The sequence below is a fragment of the Capra hircus genome, chromosome 25 (genome assembly GCF_001704415.2).
Source record: "Capra hircus breed San Clemente chromosome 25, ASM170441v1, whole genome shotgun sequence".
NCBI lineage: Eukaryota > Metazoa > Chordata > Mammalia > Artiodactyla > Bovidae > Capra > Capra hircus.
Genome location: NC_030832.1, coordinates 25,908,514 through 25,917,280, shown reverse-complemented (window position 1 = coordinate 25,917,280; position 8,767 = coordinate 25,908,514).

Here is an 8,767-nt window from a genome sequence, read left to right as displayed (position 1 = left end):
AGTCCATTGATAACCCTATTTTATAGTTCGGATACTGACATTAAGTGATTTGTTGGAGATCACATAACAAGGAAATGGTGTAGATAGATGCACAATGAGGCAACTTGACTCTGTGATCGTAGTTTTTAACCACTGTACTTAGTAGTACTTATATTTCTGGGATGGGGAGCATAGAGGAGGAGAGAGCTAATGACTGAACTCTCAAGATGGGAGTGGTAGGTGAAAGGGAAGCCAGGGAGACGTGTGGCCACAGAGGTAGCAGAACCAGGGAGAAGAGGGTAAGAGAAAGGCTGAAGAGTACATCTCTTTAGACAAGGCTGCCCTGTGCTAAATTTGGCCGGTTTAGCATCTTTGGGCCGAAGGTAGAGCCATTGTGTTGCCCATTTCCAAGAGGTATCTTTGCGTTTTCCAGTCTAGAAGTAGTAACCATTGAACAGTGTTGTCAAAGCTTTTTCTGTCTGGAGCTAGATGGTAGATATTTTAAACTTTGTAGGCCCTATATGCAGAGAAGGCAATGGCAACCCACTCCAGTACTCCTGCCTGGAAAATCCCATGGGTGGAGGAGCCTGGTGGGCTGCAGTCCATGTGGTCGCGAAGAGTCAGACACGACTGAGCGACTTCACTTTCACTTTTCACGTTCATGTATTGGAGAAGGAAATGGCAACCCACTCCAGTGTTCTTGCCTGGAGAATCCCAGGGACGGGGGAGCCTGGTGGGCTGCCATCTATGGGGATGCACAGAGTCAGACACGACTGAAGCAACTTAGCAGTAGTAGCAGCAGCAGGCCCTATATGATCTGTCATATACACCTTTTTTCTTTTGAGCAACTCTTTAAACGTGTAAAATCTATTCTTGGCTAACTGTATAAACAGTCCGTGGATGAGATTTGTCCCAATCCCTGTCCTACAAAGTGATTGTTGCCTCTTGGAATTGTACCACATGGCATTATTGGCAGAGGCCTAGAATACGTTCCACATGGTTTTGCCTCAGCCTTAACCTTGTGGAGGGAGGCAAAACATGCCTGCTACCAGTGCATGCCCTTCAGTTTTGGTGAGAAGCTCAAATTCTCAAGTTTTTCTTAAAATTTTCTAGAGTTCATCAAATTTCCCAAGATGAGTTACTTGAACAAATCTAGCTGAAACAATAGTCTTACAAAAATAAGGTCAGATTTAAAAGATTTCAAGACACCAGCAGTATTTTGAGCAAACCTAGAGGTTAAAAAACAATTTTTATTAAAAGAAACTCCAATTAGAAATATCTCAAAAGTATATTCAAACAAATCTGGATGAAATAAGAATGAAGCAGTTTTTGTGAAAGTTAAGCTGATTCATAAATTTTCCTATTATGAATTTGAGACAGACATTTTTGTTTTTGTGAAAGCAAGCTCCAGTTCACACTGTTCTCTAATGTAACTTTGTAGCATTGGTTTGAGCAAATTTAGATGGAAAATAATAAGAGCTCTTGTGAAATTGTATATAAACAAACTCATGTGTTCTCTATAGATGCTTCCCAGCTTCTGGTGCTGGTCAAGATTTTTTTTTTTTGGCAGGGTGGAGGGGTGGGGCACACCAAAAAAAAGTTCTGTGGCATGTGGGATCTTAAGCTCCCCGACCAAGGATCTACCCCAAGTCGCTTGCATTGGAAGCACAGAGTCTTAACCGCTGGACCACCAGGGAAGTCCCTGCTGGTCAGGATTTAAGTCCACTGCAGCCTATCTCCAATTGATTATAACCAAAAATTGGAAAAAATACCCAAAGTTAACCTGAGGATTCTGAAAAATAAAAGCAGATTAGGGAGGGGGAGTGAAAACTTACATAATCCCTACAGGGCTGAGTTTCCTGGCATTTTTCCTTTTCATGACTTTCACCTCTGACAGATGGCTGCAAAACCCCTAAAAGAACCCAGCTTAACTTTGACCAGAGGACCAGAAAAGGGGACCCTGTAAGCTGGAGAACATAATAGAAAATCCCACTTCTTTTTTCCTTTCCTCGTCTGTAAGAGCAGGCAAAGTTGCAAGGCTGCAGCAGTTTAGCTCTGACAGCTAAAACTGTTACCCTCTGGGCAGAGGAACCAGGAAAGGGGGACACTAGACCGAAGAAGGGGAATTACCATTCTGTTTCTCCTGTTCAGGCCCAAGTATGGCCCCATTGTAGAGCTAGACCTGTTTTGGTGGCATAGGCAGCTAAAAGGTCTAAGGAACCCTATCTTTCTGACAGATTAAATTGCCTGCTAAAACAAAAATATTCTTGGGATTTAATCAGAATCTAGAGTCTCACACATAATCAAAACGTCCAGGAGACCATCCAGAATTACCATGTAACCAGTTCTCAAGGGAAAAGTCCATTGACAGATGCCAGCTATTAGTACTGCATGAAATGAATATAAACACACTTTAAGTGGATGGAGAGATAGACATTTTTTAGCAACAAAATACAAGCAAACTAAATCCAACAGCATGTTAGAAGGATTATATACGATGATCAAAAGGGCTTATTGCAGAAATGCAAGCATGATTCAGCATAAGAAAATCAGACAATGTACCATATTAATAGGACAAAGAAAAACTCATATGAGCAGTTCAACTGATGCAGAAAAGGCATTTGACAAAGCAATGCCCTTTTGTGATAAAACGCTAGAAACCTAGGAATAGAAGAGAATGTCCTTTACCTGACAAAGGGTATTTATGAGGACCTGACAGCCAATATCCTCTGGTTAAAGACTGAAAGTTTTTCCCCCAAGATCAGGAACAAGACAAGGACACCTACTATCACGATTGCTATTGAACATTGTACTAGAAGGTTGAGCCAAATCAACTAGACAGGAAAGAGAGACATCCAAATTGGAAAGGAAAAAGTGAAATATTCACCGATGAGGTGATCCTATATAGAAAAAATTCCAAAGAATCCACAAGAAAACTACTTAATTGGATGAATTCATCAGAATCACAGAGTACACAGTTAATGCAAAAGTCAGTTGTATGTGCATTAAAGGACACTATCTGCAGTGAAAAGGCCATGCACAGAATGGAGATTACCTGCAAATTGTATATCTGATGAGGTAATATTTAGAATACATAAAAAACTCTTAACAACAAAAAGATTTTTATGTGAGGACTTGAAGATACTTCTCCAAAGAAGTTAAGCAAATGGCCAGTAAGCACATGACAAGATGCTCAACATTATTATTAAAACTTTAGGGAAATGTAAATCAAAACCACATCAAGATACGCCTTCACACCCATTAGGATGGTTGCTATCTCATAGAAGATGAGTGTTGGTGAGGGTATGAGGAAATTGGAACTCTTCTATGTTGCTGTAATAGTTGGAATGTAAAATAGGCAACTGTGAAAGACGGTTTGGTGGTTCCTCCAAAAGCTAAATGGTTGCCGTGTGACCTAGCAGTTCCACTCCTAGGTATATACCCCCAAAGAATTGGAAATATTGAACTCAGTGACACCTGCACACCAATGTTGATTCAGCATTGTTCACAGTAGCTAAAAGATACGGATAAACAAAACGTATATGGGTGAACCTTGAAAATATGCTAAGGGAAAAGCCAGACACAAAGGACAAATAATTCTATTAGTCCTCTTACATGAGGAATCAAGAATGGACAACTTCATAGGGGCCGAAAATAGAGGTTTAGAGAGGCTGAGGCAGGGGAAACGGAGTTACTGCTAATGGCTAAAGAGTTTCTGTTTTGGGTGGTGAAAGAAAAGGTTTTGGAAATAGATTGTAGTGGTGGTTACATAACATTGTCAGTGTATTTAATGCCACTGAATTGTGTACTTAATAATGGTTAAAAAGTACCATCTTTTGTACACCTATTGAAACAACCAAATTACAGAGCACTGACAACACCAGATGCTGGCAAAGATGTAGAGCAACAGGAAATTGGATTCATTGCTGGCGGGAAAGCAAAATAGCACAGCCACTTTGGAAGATAATTTTGGCAATTATGTACAAAACAAAACATGTTCTTACCATACCATCCACCAATCGTGCTCCTTGGTATTTAGCAAAGAAGCTGAAAACTTGCCTCTACACAAAAACCAGCCCCGGGTATTTATAGCAGTTTTATTCATAATTGCCAAAACTTGGAAGCAACCAAAATGTCCTTCAGCAAGTGAATGTATAAATAAACAGTGGTACATCCAGACAAGAGTTTTTTTCAGCACTAAAAGAAATGAACTTTCAAGCCATGAGATGTGGAGGAAACGAAATACATTCCTAAGAAGGAAAGTTTTTACATATTCTATGATTGTAAGTATGTGACATTCTGTAAAAGGCACAGTTATGCTAACTAAAAAGATCAGTGGTTTCCAGGGATTGGGAGAGACAGAATGAATAGATGGAGCACAAAGAATTTTTAGGGCAGTGAAACTATTCTGTGTGATACTATAATGATGAATACATGTCATTAAACATTCCTCCAAACCCACAGAACATGTAATATCAAGAATGAACCCTGATGTAAATGACGTGCATTGGGTGATAATGATGTATCACTGTAGGTTCATCAGTTTTAATAAATGTACAGGGGTGAGGGGACCCTCATAGGCTGTACATGAGTGGGAGCAAGGGGTACATTGGAAATTTCTGTACCTTCTGCACAATTTGGCTGTGAACCTAAAGTTGCTGTTAACGGGAATTCCCTGGTGGCCCACTGGTTGGAACTCTCCGCTCCACTGCTGAGGGCCCAGGTTCAGTTCCTGGTCTGGGAACCTAGGATCCCACAAGCTGTTCAGCATAGCCAAAAAAAAACCCACAAAAAAACCAGAAAACCTCATAAAAATATTGTCTATTTTTATACAGTAAACTTTATCTTTTGTATATTTTACCACAATAAAAAATGAATCAAGGGCCTATATGTAAAACTATAAAATTGTTAGAAGAAAACATTGGTCAGAAATCTTTGTGACCATGAGTTAAGCAAAGAGGTATTAGATATAATACCAAAAGCATACTTCAAAGAAAAAAAATGATAAATTGGACCATCAAAACTGAGAACTGTTCTTCAAAAGTCGCTGATAAAGAGAATGAAAGACAAGCTACAGACTGGGTGAAATTTGCAAATCATTTATCTGACAAAGGACTTGTATCCTGAATATATAAGGAACTCTTAAAACTCTTAAGAAAATTACCCAATCTAAAAATGAGTAAAAGATTTGAAGAGATACTTCACCAAAGAAGCTATATCGATGGCCAATAAGCACATTAGAAGGAGGCTTAACGTCATTAGTTATTACCATGAGATAACCACTATGTACCTATGAGAATGTCCAAAATTACATGGACAGTAATAAGTGTTGGGGGGATGTGTAGGAGCTGGAACTCTCATACACTGTTGATGGAAATGTAAAATGGCATAACCACTCTGGACCAATTTATATTGGTAAATTTCCAATATACCCCTTGCTCCCACTCATGCACTTTATCTTAAAAAGAGAAGAGCCACCATACAGATAGAGATCTCAAGAGGTTTAGAGCTTTGAGGACACCCATTTAGAATACTCTACATGGTTTGTTTGCCTTCCCTGGGCTGCTGAAAACCCTGTGGATAGGAAGGACAGAGAGATGTGAGAGAGCAGGGCCAGAACCTGGCTTTGGTTCCTCTGCCACCGCTTCTGTGTAGTTGTGATCTGGGGTAGATTTCTCTCAACCTCATTGAGCCTCAGTTTTTCCATGGCTCCGTCACTGACACACCAAGGTTTAACAAGATATGTGATAGTATGGTTTTAAAAAGGCTATTTAAGCATGAAATATGCTATGTTATTACGAATATCAGGGAGTTTTCATTACTTGCTTGAGGTCATACAGCTTTTAAATTTAAAAGAAATGAGACTTCTCTAGTGGCACAGTGGATAGGAACCCGCCTGGCAAAGCACGGGGCACGGGTTTGATCCCTGGTCCAGGAAGATTCCACGTGCCTCGAGGCAACTAAGCCAGTGTGCCACAACTACTGAGCCTGTGCGCCTAAAGCCCGTGCTCAGCAACAAGCCACTGCGATGAGAAGCTCGAGCTCTGCAACAAAGAGCAGCCCTTGCTCTCAGCATCTAGAGAAAGCTTGTGTGCAGCAACAAAGACCCGACGCAACCAAAAACAAAAATCGATTAATTTTTTTAAAAAAAGCTAGGAACTAATTTTTAAAAATAATAACATTAAAAAGAAATGCAAAAAAAAAAGTGTAATGCTAGAACTTGAAGGGATTTTCAGGTGTTGTAGTCAATTCTGACGTTTGCCAGATGAGTAAGTTAAAATACAATGAGAGCTATTTTCCCAAGGTCTTTTGCATCCTTTTGTGTGTGCTCAGTCACATCCAACTCTTTGCGATCCCTTGGACTATATCCCTCCAGGCTCCTCTGTTCAAGGGGTTCTCCAGGCGAGTGGGTTGCCATTTCCTTCCCCAGGGGATCTTCCGGACCCAGGAATCGGATCCACGTCTCTTTCATCTTCTGCATTGGCAGGCAGATTCTTTACCACTGCACCACCTGGGAAGCCCATAACTTGTAGCAGGAAGACAATAACTTGAGGTTGAGTTTCTCCCATACTAAAGGGGGAGAGAATTATGGCGTGAGCATTGGTGGGCGTCACATAGGGATGTGAGGCTTCCCACGTGGCTCAATGGTAAAGAATCCGCCTGCCAGTGCAGGAGACGTAAGAGACCTGGATTCAGTCCCTGGGTCGGGAAGATCCCTTGGGGCAGGAAATGGCAATCCACTCCAGTATTCTTGCCTGGGAAATCCCTTGGACAGAGGAGCCTGGCGGGCTACAGTCCATGGATGGGGTCGCAGAGTCAGATACAACTGAGCATGCATAGAGACACACAAGTTACGGATGCCTCTCCTGGAATCTCTGCCACAGTTCCTGGGCTGGCATCCCTCAGAAAACAAGCAGATTTCCCCACCCTTGTCTTGACACTTCTCAACCTAAGAAACAAATTCTGGAGCCTGAAAACAAGCAGCAGCCTTGTTTACGGTAGAAAGTGGCTACACAGCCCAAACATTTGATCTGAAGCCCAAGGTGTGTCTCGGTCAGGTAGAGGGAAAGACTATGGCCAATTAAAAGCTAAGGGCCTTGCTAACTAATGTCAAGCCACCACTTGGGTTCCATCCAGGCTCTGGGACTGTGGGAGGTATGGAATGTGGTAGGAAGAAGCATGTAGTCTATAGGTGTGGCAGACCCACCAATAAACATGCAATCCAAGTGATACTTCAAAGGAAACACTTTGACTATAAAAGTCACTCTTGTTTATTGTCGGAAACTTGGAAGACAGGAGAAAGTATAAAAACAATAAAATCACCTATATTTAAAAAATAAATACCTCCCACTACCTAGAAGAAATAAACACTTTAACATTTTAGTGCCCCTTTTTTTCTGTCATGTCTGCATTAATTTTCTACTGATTGGGATCATCCTATATAACTCTCCAGTGAGTGGGGTGGAGCAGCAGGAGGGGCTTGGTACACGCATGGGTGTGTTTTCTTGGCCTCCGGATAACAGCGACTGGATCTTTCCAGGGGAATTTCTGACCTGGCTTCTAGGATTTCTGCTCTGAATCATGTTTGCTTTTTTTTTTTGGTTTGAAACGTGGGAACCTAGTTTCTGACCAGGGATCAAACTCACACCGCTCTGCATTGGAAGCTTGGCTTTTTTAAAATATATTTTTCATTGCACTGGGTCTTCATTGTTGCACACGGGCTCTAATTGCAGAGAGCGGGGGCTACTCTTTGTTGGCTTCTCTTGTTGCGGCGGAGTACAGGCTAGAGCTCGAGGGCTCTAGAGTGCCAGCATTGGCACCCTTGGGATGTGGAGTCTTCCCAGACCAGGAATTGAACCTGTGTCCCCTGCATTGGCAGGTAGATTCTTATCCACTGTACCACCAGAGAAGTCTAGAAGCTCGGAGTCTTAACCACTGGGCTACCAAGGGAGTCCCTGAGTCACAGTCCTTTTAACAGGAAAATTTGTTCCCTGAGACCTGGGTAACCACTTCTGGGAATGATGTTTCACTTCCCAGTGTCTTACCAGGGGTCAGGAGTGAGACACCCCTTCATTCTAGTCTAGGGATCATAAGACAGTGCCTACAGGGACCAGTGATGAGTAAGTATGCAATGAAGATAATGAGAAAGACAATAGGGAATGGTGGAAAGGTGACAAACTGGAGAGCTTTGCCCTGTGTCAGGAGGCAGGCCTTCAGAGTACAGGCCTAGTGTTGCCAAAGGTGATTTTTCAGGGGAAGCAGAAATTTTGATTAGGTTCAGCCCCATGGCTCTCTGTTCAATTCTGCGCGCATTGTGCAGTTAGTAAGAATTAGTTAAGCATTCAACCACAATTTATTGAGGCTTTCACTCATGGCTTTGTGGAAGGCACTGGGGCTAGATTCAGTAAATGTCATTCATTTAAACAGTCATTTTTGGTGCACCTTCTCTCTGCAAGCCCCCGATCCAGGCCCTGTGGATACATATGAAGAAGGTCTTACTCTCCAGAGATCAGGGAAAGGAAGAGCCATCCTGGACTCTGGAGAACAGATCTGTAGTTAGAAGAGATGAGAAAGATGGTCAGGATGGTCCAGACAGTTGTCACAAGCAAGCCTTAGGGGACTTCCCTGGTAGTCCAGTGGTTAAGACTCTGCCTCCCAATGCAGGGGAAACAGGTTTGATCCCTTGTCAGGGAATTAAGATCCCACATGCCCCCGGGCGACAACAGAGAGCTCGCTCACCACAACTCTAAGCCCACATCTGGCAGCTACTGAGCCTTTGTGCTCTAGA